This window comes from Humulus lupulus, chromosome 8, assembly GCF_963169125.1.
Source record: "Humulus lupulus chromosome 8, drHumLupu1.1, whole genome shotgun sequence".
NCBI lineage: Eukaryota > Viridiplantae > Streptophyta > Magnoliopsida > Rosales > Cannabaceae > Humulus > Humulus lupulus.
In genome coordinates this window covers 123,592,405-123,610,233 of record NC_084800.1, presented here as the reverse complement: position 1 = coordinate 123,610,233, position 17,829 = coordinate 123,592,405, and the positions used below count along the sequence as shown (strand labels likewise).

At 34.9% G+C, this 17,829-nt stretch overlaps 1 long non-coding RNA gene across 1 annotated transcript; it reads right to left on the bottom strand.

Annotated features, from left to right (window-relative positions):
* Positions 1-4,725: 4,725 nt before the first annotated feature.
* On the bottom strand, positions 4,726-7,396 carry LOC133794068 (uncharacterized). The gene is made up of 3 exons (XR_009875109.1): positions 7,310-7,396; positions 7,116-7,181; positions 4,726-4,832 (listed from the first exon to the last, which is right to left on the bottom strand). It is a non-coding gene; the product is annotated as an uncharacterized LOC133794068 (long non-coding RNA).
* Positions 7,397-17,829: the final 10,433 nt, after the last annotated feature.

Below are 17,829 nucleotides of genomic sequence, written 5' to 3'. Positions count from 1 at the left end.
AAGAAAAGAGAAATTATGGCATATTTATTAATTGAGAAAAATTGGTATCTAAATTAATAAATAAGTTTAAATCAAGGTTAAAATTATGAATAATTAATTTGATAAAGGATTTGAATAATTATTTAATTAATTAAGTCAATAGAAAATAATATAGGCCTTGATTTTAAGTCCAACACGCTTATAATTAAATGATAAATTTCACGGGCCTAAAGCCCATGATAATTTAGACCTAGGGCTAATATTATCTATTATTTTATTAATTTTTAAATTAAATTAAATGGCTTAATTTAGTCTATAAAAGGAGTGCTAAGTGAGAGATGAAATCAGATTTCTGAAACACAATTTTCTGATAGGTTTTAGATTTCTCTAAACATAATTCATTTACTAAGCCTTATTGTTATTTTCTCTTCTTCTCTCTATATCTATCTCATGTGTTGAGAATTTCCCACTCTAGTCTAGGTGATTCTAAGGATACTTTGGAAGGCTATGAAGAAAATCGAAGATCGGTTTAGTTTCTTGGTAATACTCTGCAACAGAAATGATACAAGGGTTAGAGAAAGTGAAGGAAGAACTCTATTATTCTGCTGCGTATAATGTAAGTATTCTTATCATTATTTATCTTTGAATTCAATTTTAGAAATATGTTCTAGGTTGTCTCATATTAACTTGTTTAATATTAGATCTACATGAAAATAAATAAAGATCCTGTATAAGTTTTCCTAACAGACCAGTCCTCCCTTCTCTAATCTCAGGCAATCTGCACTAACGTGCTTAACTATTCCATGTAGAAAACATGCATTATATTAGTGTCCTTCCAGATGGTGTCTCTCACATCAGATGTATACTAAATAACTTTACTAGGCCTCATCACCGCCTTGGCAGCTAACTGTAAACTATAACCCTTCCTGTCAAAACCAGGAATAGTAGAACTATCAGGGGTCCTTTTCTAGTTACTGGGCATCTGCCCTTACATAATCCCACAAATGGGAATACTATTACCTGCACTTCTTTCCATACGACATTCACACTCCATATCTCATCCCTTATGTCTTTAATAACAAGGCCCTCCCTATTGCCCGAGCATAGATGAAAATCTCATGCACTGGAGCGACCTTGATGCTCTAATCCATCCCAGAGTTCAGCCCTTTAATAAATCGTTCTTTCCAGCTACATCTGCTTGTATCAAATCAGAAGAAGATTGACCAACCCATCAAATTCATTGACATACTCTGTCATTGTCATACCATTCTGAACTGAATTCATAAACTCATTAGTCTTCTCAGTTCAAACTGCATCACAATAGTCTCTTCTATCAAATCACTGTTTGAATTCCTCCCAACCCATCATGACAACATTCTGGGTCTGGGGCATAACTTCCCACCATATCCGGGCATCCTCTTGCCACATATGCATGGCGCAACTACTCTATCATGACCTACCATTCTCATATCATCAAGGACAAAGTTAATCACGCCCATCCATTGATCAGTTCTTGAGCAAACCCAAACCTTCCTCAAGAACTAGAGGATAATGCTTTTAACGTTGTTCATACGATAACTCTTATCTGTTTCCATCCACAGGTTGAACCAACACTAGTGCCCTTACTATCAAGACATACGAAGTACCGTTTCCCCGACAGAACCCGCAGTCTCAACAATCTAATCTCCTTATCCTGATCTAGCAGCCTTACCCACATACCAGGAAACATCTACTGCGAATTCCATGGGCAGATGGAGGGTTCCAACCCTAACTATCATCTGCAGCTCCCATTCTAACAATACCAGGTCCGATTAACTATCTTGAGTACATACATTCTGAATCAGTCAACAATCACCGATCTAACCCCTCAACCCTGATGTTCATACCCAGAATCATCCCACGGGCAAATCCAAATAATCACATTAATCACACACACAATATACATATCAAAGAATCAACCTACGTTACTCACCCATTAATTATCGAATCCCATTACTACCAAATATACTCATACACATCATGCTTTCTATACTATCACGCAGATAAGGCATATATGTTCAATTTAAACAATTAACCACATAACCATGTCATTAAGTACCTAACCATGAGTCGAACTTATCTTTAGCTGCGAGTGTACACACCCAACCAGTCTTTAGGAACCTTCAAACCTAGACCGCTCTGATACTAAGTTGTAATGCCCTGAATAACCAAGACCGTTACACTGTTTTTAAAATAGTGCTTAACTTGCTAAGCAAGTCGTTTGAACTTAAATGTGTAATTAAAGACTAAGTCAAGGTCAAGTAATAAAATATTTGGTCAACAAAATGATTATTTTTCATTAAAATATTAAGTTTGTACACGGGATCCCAAAAATCATTTTACAGACTTGTAAAAGATAATCAGATACAATTTAGCCGTCCTAAGTGGCAAAAACAGGGTTTAACCCTAGTTCCTCCCAAGCCATCCCAACCGTGGTGATCGAGCAGGCTGCATATGTACACACCACCCCTGAAGCTCTCCAACTCATGGCTGGTTCAGCTACCAACTCCTTTACCTGCACCACGTAGCACCCATGAGCCAAGGCCTAACAAGAAAACTTAAAACAACATGCACAACTGGGCAACAATATAAAAGCATTAATTTAATTCACCAGATTCAACTAACAATAGAATATACACAACAAACTCAATATAAATACTCAGCTTAATCAAGCATATAAATCATTCTCATCAATCAATACAAATAGTTAAGCGTAAACTACACTTCTTTTAATTGTATAATGTCCTGACCCGGTGCCCTTAGGCCGAGTCCACAGGCTTTATAGTTGACCTTGACACCCTTTGGCCAGGATGCGCTCCGCATGCTTTCTATCAGCTCCCAGCACCCTTATGCCAGCCTGTAAACAGATATAATCATAGATGCACAATGCATATCAAGTAAATACAAGAATGCCCAATAAGATATTCTCAACTAGAGATATGTTCATGTTCATAATATATTCATACAAGGGGTTTAAGCCCCAATCACAACTAGGGTGCAGTTTTCTTACCTCAGGCCCCGAGCAGCTAGCATATTGCAGCCCCGAGCACGATCCCTAATCCCTGAGCCCTTGCGGTATAACCTAGTCACAATGCGATAATGGATAACCATAAGATCCTAAACCATTTAAAAGATTTGAATTCCAATACTAGCCTTCGGGACCTCGATTTCTACTAAACCGGGTAATAGAAATCGTCCCGAGCGCTTAAGTTTAGATCCCCGAGCCACATTAAGCCTTAAGACAAACCTAGGCTAAAACTCTCTATGGGGGTCATGACCTGGCCCTGAGGATTGCGGCGCGCCTCAAGTCAGAAGTGCAACCTCTGCTTCTAGGGGGAGGTGGATCGCGACTTGGCACATAGGGTTGCGACGCGCCAAAAAATCAGCAAGCCCTCCCAGGTAATTCTAGGCACGCGGGCTGCGGCGCCCATGAACTGGGTCGTGGTGTGCCCCACCCAGAATTCATTGGGTTTCCAGTATTTTTCCCAACTTCAAATGCCTAGAATCCAATACACCCAAACCCATACCATGTCCAGAATCCTCTCTATAGCCTAAACATCATGACCAACCTATAACATTAGTTCATTCTCCCTTAAATTCTAATTTCTGAAACCTACCTAAGCTCCCTTAAATAAAACCAAACTCAACTGAATTTAAGCAATTAACATCTAAAATCTTATCTCAATTGTTAGCCTAATCACCTCAGAAATCCTTGATTGACCCTAGCTTTGATTCTCCAGACTTTCCCAACTCAATTTCTAGCTTAATTCCTTGAGTCTTCTTCTCCAAAACTTCAAAGATCCCTTAGGCTCTAGAGAGGAAATGAGAGAATGTGAACGAGGAAAGGGAGAGAGAGTTTAAGGTTATCCTAATGATTATGGTGGGTTCTGGTTACTCTTAGAGCCTCAGCTGAATACACCCTTTAACTAAAAAGGACTAAAATACCCCTTAGTTAACTCAGCCTTTCCTTTCGCCCATAAGGGCTATATGGTCATTGACCCCAATTCCCGCTAACTCCTCGAGTCATCCTATAAATTCCCAATTAATCCCGACATGCCCATTTAATCACCAAATACTTACCCACTACTAAATAAACCTGAAATATACATTAACTTCCCAAAATACCCCTAGGCTTGCCCTAAGCCGGGTATTAATCCCTGCTGTGACAATTCCACCAATCCGCTCACTAGGGTTACCTCAAGCCATAAACTGCAAATATATCCACATAATAATGTGATCTCAATCATTTACTCACATATATTAACATTTATGCCCACAACGGGTCAATATTACAAATATGCTCCAACTATCAAGAATGGGCCCACATGCATATTTAATACTCATAAACATGCATACAATTATACTCACATGATCATATATATCATGCATGCCACATAGTCATGCATTTAATCAATTAATCACACATATATCCAGTTATGCCCTCTCGACACGCTAATCAAGGCACTTGTAACGAACGCCCTAGACTAATACTTACAAAACATTCGCATAACATAGTTTATAAAAGAATACCATTCATTATCAAAGTCTCAGGGGGACTTGTTTAAAACCATGCAAGTTGGCGCCATAAGTTTTAAAATAAAACATAGATTTTTATGCAAAGTTCAAAGAAACCAAAAATTAAATAACTAAGTCCCACTAATAATTTAGGAAAGTCTCTTAAAAACAAAACATAATTTAAATGGCGTTCTACGTTGATCGTTTTTCCGTCCATAGGATTACCCCACGCCATACACCCCATGATGAAAGAACTCTTCACGTCACCACGCGTGCCATAAAGAAATCCTATTTGCTACCTGGAAGGAAAGTAAGGGGGTGAGCCAAAAGCCCAGTAAGAAAGTACAAACAAATAAGCAAGTAAGAATACAACAAAAACAAACACTAACGTTCATCTAAAACATCATGGTATAACATAACATAATCGTAACATATCATCATATCATAACATAATCGTAACATATCATCATATCATAACATAATCGTAACATATCATCATATCACAAACATACATCATACATGATGAGCATGGATCGCTAGTTGTCCATGTCACCCTATGAGGTAAACAGGAGATCACTGGTCCTTGAATAACCTCGGCGCGTTCGCCCTAGGAGTTACGTCTCAATGTCCTTAGTAACTCGTTCGAAGTATCTGACATCGTAATCTGTTTGATGTATCTAACATCGTAATCTGTTTGATGTATCTAACATCGTAACTGGTTTGATGTATCTAACATCCATACACATATCACATTCAACATATCATCACATTATGGCATTCATAATTCATAACAATTCATTCATACAACAGTCTTACCATTCATAGCACAAAATCATAGAATCTATCTAACTTCCTTACCTCAGGTCCAAGCTAAGAAATTTCACAATCTTTCAAAGAGCCTATATCATAATCAAAATAACATTTCTTAGGTTCATAAAAGTACTATTTTGCCCTTCCACACAACTCACGTGTGCATGGGCCATGCACACATAATAACAGTTACACATGACATGCAATTATTCTTAACTACACATAAAGCCATAAAAGAATAATGCTCGTTTTACTTATTTTACATGCATGATCTTTTTATAAAAACCACTTAGTTGAATAATAAACATAATTTTGGACGTAAAAGTGGAGTTGCATGTAACATGCATACGTGGGAACATTGCGTAATAGAGACGTTTTCAAAAACGATAATTCTACACTTCTTACTTTTATTATTTTAAAATCAATAGACTTATTACATGCTTTATTTTTCTTAAAATTTTAAGTTGATTAAATTTCTCAAAACATTATTTTATTTTATAAAATTATTTTATTTTAGCTCAAAAATAAAATATGTGACAAATTTCATTCATCAATCTCAAATTACAAAGAATTAACCAAAAAGCTTGGATTTAATTAAAATGCTTATTTTTAATATGTTTCTTTAGAAAAATAAATTTTATCATTGTATTACATAAATGATGTGAAAAATATATATTTTTAAGTGTGGAAAAAATATATTTTTTTATTTAAATTATTTAAGACTTAGTTTTATGTAACAAAAATCCATATGTGACAATTAAATAACAATTTTTTAACCTTTTTAAAACAAACTTTCAGCCACCATTTATTTTCTTCAAAAATCACAAATAAATAGAATCTAAATATTTTTCTCAATCAAAACAAAGGAAAAATCATAACTTATCAAAATATGCATTCATACCATTAAAAATTACAATTTTTCAATATTACCATAACTTAGGAAAAATAATTTATTTCAAAAACTCATCAAATTCATTTTAGTGAAACTCACTTCATATTTTCTTACAAAAATTCCAGCAACTATTTTTATCATTAAAAATCATCATATTCAATTTAAAAGCTCATATTTTCTCAAAAATCAATAAAAATTCTGTAGGTAATTATTTGAGTAAAATATCATTTTAATGAGACTTAAAATCCTCTTTTAATTCCATAAAATTTACATAACATCAAGGACATTACTTATGCATGCAAATCATTTTTAAATCAAACTTTTACCCAATTATTTGCAAAAATCAGCAAGCTTAATTTCTCATGAAACTCATCTTTTATCCCAAAAATTTCACATAAAATCATATATGTCCAAAATCTCATCATACTCTTATTATATACATGATTCTAATATTACTAACATATTCACATGAAATCTTATAAAACCAATTTTCTATTCCATTGAATCTACACATGAAATCCAACAACAATAACCATGGCAATAGTATACATAAATTCATAACACCATATCTCATGAACATGCCTTTACAAAAACCCTAACATAATTCTTATCATATTTCTAAAATCATCATTTACCATTTACATAAATCAAAGATTAAAAAGATAACCATAGCAATATAAACATAACATATCTCCTCATTATAAACCCTATCAAATCAATTCCCTCAATCATACCCATGAACCCTTTTTAAACAAATCATATTCTCAAAATATACAAATCATAATCATCAATCCTACAATAATCAACCATTAGCATCACCATCAAAAACCTCAAAGACAAACCCATCAAAACCAATATATAGGCTAAGAAAGACCATTACCTCTCTTGATTGTAAAATCAAGAACACAATAAGATCAACACCCAAACTTCACACCCTTGTTCAAGCCTAGGTTTTTTATTTGAAAACCACCATGAGGAGGAGAAAGAACCCAAACACACACAACAAATAAACAAGTCAATAACATATAATCAATAAAAAGAGATTAGACAAACAAGAAAAACAAGAGAACATACTCTAAGATGGGTTCCTCTTCACCTTCTTCTTCTTTCTTTCTTTCTTCTTCTCCCTCTCTCTCTACACGCCACTCTCTCTCTCTCTCTCTCTAATTTCGGCAGCCACAAGAGCAAATGGCTCTTCCCCTCTTTCCTTTCCCCTTTATCCTTATTCTCTCATAATGGCTTAATAAAAAGAAAAGGTAAGTTTCCTATTCTCTCCATATTTTCTCTTAATTTTTGTATAATTGTTTTTATCTTTAAATGGCAAGGAATAAAAAGATGATCACATCCTTACCTAAAATAACCATGGTCTTCTAATTTTAATTTAATTGAATCAAGAAAATAAATGGAATAAACCATTCTTTTCCCACTACACATACACGTCCACACTACATGCCATTTCCTTTATTTTTATTTTATTTTTCTTTAATTCCCGACTTATTAAAATAAACTACCCAAAAATATCATAATTGGCAATTATAAAATGTGTAGAAAATCCACACATGTGCACCTTATTACCATGTACTAGCACACACTAAAACACTAGAGTGCATCACTATCTACCATGCACCTTAGTGCATTCAATCATAACTCACATAATTACCTCAATTGTCACATTTATTTAAAATGTAACACTAATAGTAAAATAACACATGTTACACACTATTCACTTATTAAATTAATTAACCAAACAAACAATTAACAAATTTAAATTCAAAAGATTATACCAAACAATTCTAACAATTAAATAAAATAATAAACAATCAAATAAAACAAACAATCAACTAAATAAAATAACAACACTTAAATAAAACAATTCATCACACTTAACATTTAAATAAAATAAATCACAAAAATTTAAATAATCTAAAAAAAAAAAAAAATTTGGTGCACTACAACACTAAACCCTATTAGCATTTTTGGGACGTTACATATCCAAGGGGAGTAGTAGATCATGTATTGGTTAAAGTAAATGAATTAGTATTTCCTGTGGATTTCTACATTCCTGATATGGAAGATGACTCAGTTCCATGCTCTACACCAGTTTATTGGGAAGACCTTTTTTTAAAGACAACTAGAACCAAGATAGATGTTCATGAGGGCACTTTGACTATGGAGTTTGATGATGAAGTGATTCACTTTAATATTTTTGAGGCTATGAGGTATCTAAGTGATGTTCATTCTCTTCAATTGATATTTTCCCCTCATTTTCGCAAAGAATTCTTGATTTACATGGAGAGGACGGGTTAGATGTTGTTTTGAGGGAACTAATAGACTTGAAGAAAGAGGTTGTCACTACTGAAGTAAAGGTGACGGTGGCTGCACTTAATAGTGGTGGAGAGGTTTCTACAGAGGTATCATTCTTAGAGTTGCCTATTTCTCATGAGAAACTTCAATCATTTGTTAAATCACCACCCAAGCTTGAATTAAAACCATTACCGGAGCATCTTAAATATGTTTACTTGGGTGAGAAAGAGACATTACCGGTCATTATCACCACACACCTTACCTAAGTACAAGAGGATCATTTGATAAGAGTACTTCAGGAATACAAAATAACCATAAGGTAGACCATAGTAGACATCAAGGGAATAAGCCCAACTATGTGGAAGGTCAAAGCCTTCTAGAGAAGCTCAACGAAGGTTAAATCCACCTATGATGGAAGTAGTTAAAAAGGAGATACTGAATCTCTTAAATGTGGGTGTGATTTACCCTATTTCAGATAGCAAGTGGGTGAGTCCAGTTCAAGTAGTTCCTAAGAAATCAGACATCACCGTGGTAAAGAATGACGACGATGAGTTAGTGCCCACTAGAGTACAAACGTGTTGGCGAGTTTGTATTGATTATAGAAAGTTGAATACTGCAACTCAGAAAGACCACTTCCCTTTGCCATTCATCGATCAAATGTTTGAAAGATTAGCGGGACAATCGTATTACTATTTTCTTAATGGTTATTCTGGTTATAATAAAATTATTATTTCTCCTGAAGACCAAGAGAAGACTCCATTTACATGCCCATTTGACACCTTTTCTTTTCGTCGAATGCCATTTGGATTATGCAATGCTCCCACACCTTTTAGCGATGTATGGTTAGTATTTTCTCAGATTACGTAGAGAACATCATAGAAGTGTTTATGGATGATTTTAGTGTCTATGGTGATTCTTTTGATAAGTGCCTCTATAACTTAACTCTAGTTTTTAAACGATGTATTTACACTAATATTGTATTGAATTAGGAGAAGTTACTCCATGGTTTGCTGATAATGTTAACTATTTGGCCACTAAAGAGTTACCAGGAGACCTCACACAAGCTCAAAATAACAAGATTAAGCATGATGTTAAGTTTTACATTTGGGATGAGCCTTATTTATGGAAACATTTCACTGATCAAGTCATTCGAAGGTGTGTTCCCGATTATGAATTCCAATCCATCATTTTTTTCTCACATTCTCATGCTTGTGGAGGTCATTTTGGACAAAAAAGAACAACCCATTAAGTACTTGACAGCAGTTTTTATTGGCCTACATTCTTTAAAGAGTCATATGCATATTGCAAGGCGTGTGACCATTGTCAACGAGTTGATAATATGAGTGCTAGGGATCAAACGCCCCAAACTCCCATACTTATTATCGAGATTTTTTATGTATGGGACATTGATTTTATGGGACCATTTCCATCGTCATTCAATTTTGAGTATATTCTTTTAGCGGTGGATTATGTGTGGGTGGAAGCAAAAGCAACTAAAGCATATAATTCTAAAACAATGGTTGGGTTCATTAGGTCAAATATCTTTGTGAGATTTGGCACTCCAAGGGCAATGATTAGTGACTGAGGTACTCATTTCTGCAATAAAACTATTGAAGCCTTATTTTGACGCTATCAAGTAAATCATAAATTAACCACTGCCTACCATCCGCAAGAAATGGCCAAGCCGAGGTATCGAATAGAGAGGTCCAAGTCTATCCTTGAAAGGACAGTGAATCCAACTAGGAAGGATTGAAGTTAAGACTAGATGATGCTCTATGGGCACATCACACGACATACAAAATACTGCTTGGTATGTCGTTGTATCGGTTGGTGTATGGAAAGCCTTGTCATTTACCAGTTGAACTAGAACATAAATCTTGGTGGGCTGTGAAAGAGTGTAACATGGAGATGGATAATGCAGGCCAACAAAGAATGCTGCAATTACAAGAGCTAGAGGAAATTTGTAATGATGCTTATGAGAGCTCTAAGATTTACACTGAAAAGACTAAGGCATTTCATGATCAGAATAAAATTATTCAGAAGACGTTTGATGCAGGACAAAAAGTATTATTGTATCATTCTCGTCTTAAACTCTTTCCAGGTAAGTTAAAATCCCGATGGGTTGGACCTTTCATGGTGGTACACCATTATCCTCATGGAGTAATGGAAATTACCATCAACGGGAAAAATACTCAAGGTTAATAGTAAGAGATTGAAGCATTATTATGAGTCTATTGAGGAAGAACAAGCTACTGTAATTCACCTCTTCATTCTGGAATATGTTGATGAAGTATGAAAATGTTTTATGTCGAGCTAGCGACGTTAAACTTAGCAAAGTTTATGCATTTTATAATATTTTTAAGAAAGTTTTCGTTTAATTTATTTTTCCATGTAAGTTTTTTTTTTTTTTTTTTTTTATCAAGAAAGATAGACTTTATTAATCACAAACCAATACAACCTCAACACAGTCCAATAGGACCAAAACTCAGCTACAAAACAAGGAACCCACTAACCTCAAATACAAAGCTCAATGCCTTTCAGTTTCTTATGAGAAAAGCAACTAAGTCTATACATAATATCCTTTTTGATCAAATCAACTACAGCTTTGACATTAAAAGAGAATTTATGGACAAAACAAGTGTTCCTATTATGCCAAAGATAATAAACAGTAGCTGAGAATACAACCGCCACTAAAGAGGCATGAACCCCCTTCCTCATGTCTTCTATCCACCTGGTCCAGTCAGAGAAACATAAAGGCCATTTACAGCCTATCCAAACCTGAATATGTTGAACAACCTGCTGGGAGAAAATGCAGTAAAAAAAAAAGGCTGTGGCTCTCTTCAACTTGTTCACAAACCGGGCAAAGTGTAGATTCAAGAAGCATAAAAAATCGAAGTAAATGATCCCTTATTAATAGCTTAGAATTAACAGCTTGCCAAGCGATGAGCCTATGCTTGGGAACACTCATTCTGCTCCACACAAACTGCTGGTATTTGACAGGTGTTTGGTTAATAAAACTTGCATATAATTGCCCAATTTTAAACCTCCCTTGACTACCTGCTTTATCAATATCCTCTTGAGTAAAAATACTTCGCAATTGACATATTTTTCGCCAATACCAACTTGTATCAGCCTTAAGTTGGTAGAACCAAACAGTTTGTCCCTTTAAGTATACAGAATGAATCCATTTCACCCATAAAGACTCCTGCTGATGACTAATTTCCCAGATGTATTTACCTAGCATTGCCTTGTTCCATTTAGAACCTTCACCAAAACCCAATCCTCCAAAAGATTTAGGCAAACAAACAGTAGACCAGGAAGTGAGATGAAGGTTACTCCTGGTACCATTGTTGCCCCAAAGAAACCACATACAAAGTTTGTCAACTTCTTTGATTATACTCTGAGGCAATAAGAAAATATTCATCCAATAGTTGCGCAGCCCCAAAAGAACTGAGGAAATGAGCTGGACCCTACATGCATAAGATAAATGTCTACTAGTCCAAGTGTGAAGCCTAAGCTTAATTTTTTAAGAATTTCACCACAGTCAGCCTCTTTTCACTTAGTAGGTCTCATAGGAATCCCAAGATATTTGAGGGGGAAGGTGCCCTCTTCAAGTTGTAACAGCTGTTGTAACTGAGTCTTGTCTTGAGCTGAAATACCACCAAAAAAAACTTGTGACTTACTGAGATTGGCCTTCATGCCAGAACTGTTGCAAAAGTCATCAAAAACCTGCTTTATAATCTGAACAAAGCCACAGTTAGCTTTGCAAAAAATCACTAAATCATCAGCAAAACATAAGTTGATGATCTTGAGACTTTTACACATAGGGTGGAAACGGAAAGCAAGTTGCAAAGCTCCTAGTTGAAATAGCTGAGAGAGATATTCCATTACTAATACAAACAGTAATGGAGATATAGGGTCTCCTTGACGAAGCCCCTTAACTCCCTGAAAACCCCCCTGTAGTCTACCATTCATCATAAGCACATATGAAGTACCTCTGAGACAAACCATCACCCAATTAATGAACCTGGTAGGAAACCGCAAGCAGATTAAGTTTTTCTTTTTGAACTTAGTTTTAATTTTTTATGTATTTAAGAACCGTGAAAATCGTGAATTTTTTTTTTGGGCCAAATGCCCAGTGGTTGCGGCCATCCCTATTACAGGTCGTGACCTGGAGAAAAGAGAGCAGCGGTCGCCATCAATAACCTCAGGCTGCAACCACTACACGATTTCAACACTTGTCATTTTAAACCCCCCTCCAATTTTTTTCCACTTCACACAAAAACAAAGCCTCCAATACCGAAAACAGTCTCCCATTTTCACTAAATTCCATCATTTCAAACCCATTTTTACTCAAATTCTTCTCCAACACCATTACAATTCCAACCCTCAATCTCTATTTTCTCCCGTTTTCATCTTTTCTCACCAAAATCCCCATCATCTATAACATTTCCCCTTTCAAAACCTAAAACCCCATAATTCAGAATTTGACAATTATGGTTCTCTAAGTAGTTTCAAGGAAATTCATTGGTATAATCAAGCTTCCAAAACTCTCTATTTTCAACTACATATAAGTTGTTTCTCTTCATTATTTGATTTGTGGGTTTTGAATATTGACGAACAAGAATTGGGGCATTTTGGATTTTATGATTTTTGGTGGATGAATTGCTTATCTATTATGATCATTGGCTTGTATTGAGTGTTTATGTTGTTGTATTGGTGATAATATGAATTTCGGGGAGATTGGATTACTAGAACAATATTTTCAACTCTTGGTTTAGCTTATGCCTACCAAGTGTTTGATAATAGGTTGAAGTGAAGTGTGATTGAGTTTTTGGGAGAATTGGTTGAATATTTTAGAAGATGAAGTATTTAATTACATAGTGGATACTTAGTTGGTGTAGTTAGAGGAGTTTGGGTTGATGTTTTTGGGGTATCTTGAATTGTTCTCCTAGTGCTTGATTGTTTTTTTTAAAAGGAAGCTTGTTACTGAGTTTTGAAGGGAAGAATGACACCAAAGAGATTTAGAAAGAACACTAAAGGTGCATCTTCATCTAGGGTTCAATTTGATGCTAACAAATTTGTTTATGAGGAGGCATGTAAACACTATCAAGATGCAGTAGTAAAGCAGAAAATAATGATTGTAGAGAGGTGGTTTGATATGGAAGTTCGTCATGGGTACCCATCCATTGTGGAGCAGACTGCAAAAATAAATTGGAAGAAATTTCGTTCTCAACCTGATGCTGCAACGATTCCTATAGTAAGAGAGTTTTACGCCAATGGAATTTCTCAAGTCACGTCTATGGCTACAGTGGGAGGGGTCAATGTGAATTTTGAAGTGCAGCAATAAATTAGTTTTATGGGCTTCCGAGCATAGAATATGATGAGTATAGCCAAATAAAGGATAATCCTAACTTTGATGAGATCATCCAATTTCTGTGCAAACCAAACACTCAATGAATCACAACTAAAACATGCTATCCTATTAAGTTCAAGTGAGAGGCGATGAGAGTTATTAAAAAAGAATGGCATAAGTTTATCAATGCAAAGCTCCGTCCAACTAAACATGTCAGTGATGTGAATGTGGATACCGCCATACTTCTATATGCCATCTTGAAGGGTAAAATAATTTATGTGAGACCCATAATCAAGTCATCCATTCATAATAGCTTCAGACATGTGTCTAAGGGGTTCCATCATCCCCATCTCATTACCTCCATATGTGCTCAAGTTGGTGTGACATGGGGTCCTTCTAAGCCTTTGATGTAGCCTATGCATGTACTAAGTAGATCATCCTTCACTCACTTCAAGGGCACTGATAGTGCCACCGCCATCTACCAAAAATATGACATTGGCGGATCGTATGACACTTGTGGAGGAATATTTGAACAATACCTCTCAAGAGTTGCATGCTCACCGCATTGAATTCCAAGCACACCAGCACTAGATGATTGAATGGGCCAGCTACCAGGATGCTTGTTTCAGGATGAATGCCATGCACCTAGGTATGGAGATGGAAAACTATCCCCATGCACCACAGTGGTTTCAGCCGTATCCACCACCTATTCCCTTGATGTAAGATGACGAGAACGAGGAGGAAGCTGAAGATGATCAGGCATATATGCCTGAAGAGTGAGCAATTACTTTAGTTGAGGGAGTTTTTCTTTTTCTTTTCTTTTATTTTCCATTGAGGAAAATGTACTGTTTAAGTGTGGGGGAAGGGGAAAACTACCTTGTTTTTATTATTGTTCATTATGTTGTGTTGTTTTTATGTCGTTTTTTTTTTTAATTTTTAGTTTGTTTTAGGTTGTCATAAGCATGGTTGTGTTGAAAGTTGTTTGTTAATGACAAAACATCTGAGTGAGATAAGAATATGATGAGGAACTTGATGAATTCTGCATGAATTGTGCACTTAACTTGTGTGTTGGTTGTCATTTAAGTTTGATCTTTGATTTTTAAACATAATGTTTGTACAATTAGATTTACCTTTTCACTATTGTTTGGAGATATTTATGCATGCTACTATTTATATAGTCTCGACCACTCTAGAAATCATTGATTAATTGTTTGAGGTGAAATTATAAGTACACAAGATTAGGAAGTGATTAAGGCATGTTCTTTGGATCGTTTGAGCCTTTCAATCTTACCTATGAAATTGAATATCTTAGTTTCCCATTTTTGAGCCGTAATGACTAATCTTTTTCTTTCATAAGCCAATTTCTAAACCTTTTGCAGCTTAATTTTTTTACCCTTTTTGTGACCTATTACACCATAGTTTTATATGAATATTTACTTTTGTGGGTGGGATTATTGATTGTAAGAAGGTGAATATATAAGATATACTATTTCTCCCAATGAAGTTGAAAAAAAAGAGAAATTTTGCATTGAAAAAAAAAGTTTGCAAAAATATAAGTGGGGGAAAATAGTATGATCAATGTGAAAGAGAAAAGGGAAAGATTACGTATTTTTTTTTAATTGTATGGGAAATTTATGGAAAGATTTAAAGAATAGAGAAAAAAATAGGCTATGGTGTGATTTAAGCTTAAATATTAATTTTTCATCTACCGTCAACTTTAGCCTTACATTACAAGCTTTTAAATACCTTTCGATTCTTGATTATGTGTGTTTACATTAGAGGAGAACAATTGGTAAATGTCTATAAAGTGGATGTTTTTCATGAAAACATTATTATATATGAGACTTTAAAACATACTATGGTATGTATAAATTGATTCGAATGTTTGTGTTTTGGAAGATTTAATTGTGTATAATCATAAATAGATAGAGTTTAAGTGGTGACTAGGCATTGAGTTGAAATTTTGAGGAATGTGGAATTCGGATTTTTCTTATGACGTATTTGTTTGATCAATTTTTGAGACAACTAACGCTTTCGACAAAAAAATTGCTTATGTTTTTATTTGTTTAGTTTTTAGTTTTTGTTAGTTGTTTTGCTAAGGGACTAGCAAAGTCTAAGTACGGGGGAATTCGATAAGGACATTTTGGATATTATATTTGTTATCCTTTCGCACTTAGATAATGTTAATTTCTAGTGTTTTTAGGTGTTCTTAGCTTTGTTTTACGAGTCTTTCATTTCTAAGCCATAAAATAGTTTATAAGGTATTATTGATGAATTTGATGAATTTTTGTGGTTACAAATTTATGTGCAATGATAGGTTTCAAGAAAATGAAGTTTGAGACGAGTTTGAAGTGTTTTAGAAGTCCCCAAACCTGAAGTTCGAGCTTAAAGTTGAAGATTACGAAGAAAAAGCATGTGAGCAGAAATTGAGATGTGGTCGCGACCAACTTTATTCTAGGCCGTGACTTGGGAGTTAGAGACTAGTGGCCGCGGCCACCATACACTCATAGTTGGGACCAGTGTGCGTATTATGGCTAGTACAGTCCCATGGCCGCGACCACCAAGAATCACTGGCCGCGGCCTGTGAGAGAATTTTACTTAAATTTTGATTTTTAAATGTAATTTTCAATGGATATAAAAGGGATTAGGTTTAACTTTCATAATAACCGTGGATTGCGAATTTTAGAGGCTAGAGCAGCAGAGGAGAAGAAAATACATCATCATCTACATTATGTAATCTAGTTTTTCTTTCTCTTTAAAACTTCTTTATTTTCATTGAATATTTATGTGTGTGAATATAAATGTGATTATGGAGTAGTTTTCATTGTCGTTGAGGGTTATTTCAAAACCCTAGACATGAGATATTGAATGCAATCATAAATTTAATTCCTTGTATTCCCTTATATTTAATTGCTTCTATTTTTCTAATTTAATGCTATGAATATTGTGAGATCTTGTTAGATGGCCAATTAATTAGGGTTTTGCATTATTCTACTATCATCATAGGATTGAGATCTTGGAACCTTTCAAAGAAAGGCATGTTTATATAAATATGTCAAAGGTAAAGGGGTGGTTTTCTTAGTTCATTTTGTGGATGGCATTCTTATAATTGGAAACGATGTAGAGACATTGTCAAACGTGAAAAAATGGTTAGCTGAAAAGTTCCAAATGAAAGATTTGGGCGAAGCCAGTTGTGTTCTTGGAATACAAATCCTAAGGGATAGGAAGAATAAGCTCTTGGCACTTTTTCAGAAAAATTATATAGATAAGGTGTTAGAATGGTTCTCAATGGAGAATTCTAAGAAAGGTTAGTTACCGACTAGACATGAAATTACTCTTTCCAAGGAGCAATGTCCAAAGACACCTCAGGAAGAAGAAGGCATGAGAAAGTATCCCTATTCTTCAGCAGTTGGGAGTCTTATGTATGCTATGTTGTGTACTAGGCCCATCATATGCTATACAGTGAGAATTGTGAGTCGTTATCAATTAAATCCTAGTTTGGAATACTAGATTGAAGTAAAGCACATTATCAAGTATCTAATCCACTCATCTAGATCCAACTTCCTAAGAGGTTTGGCTTAGGAAGTTCCACACTCATTTGGAAGTAGTTCCAGATACGGAGAAACCACTAATCCTATAGTGTGACAACAATGGAGCAGTAGCTAACTCTAAAGAACCTAGAAGCCACAGGAGAGGAAATCTTATAGATAGGAAATACCTTATGGTTAGAGAAATTGTGCATTGAGGTGATGTGACAATTATGAATAATTTGTATAAATATCAGAAAGTTCCACATTCATTTATGAGAATATGATCTTGTATGCATACAAGAGAATTAAGATCATATCGAATGAATAAAATAATCAGCAACATATTAAAGTACATAATCTTTAATGAATGATTGTTAGCACAGTTTACTAAGCATATGAGAAGC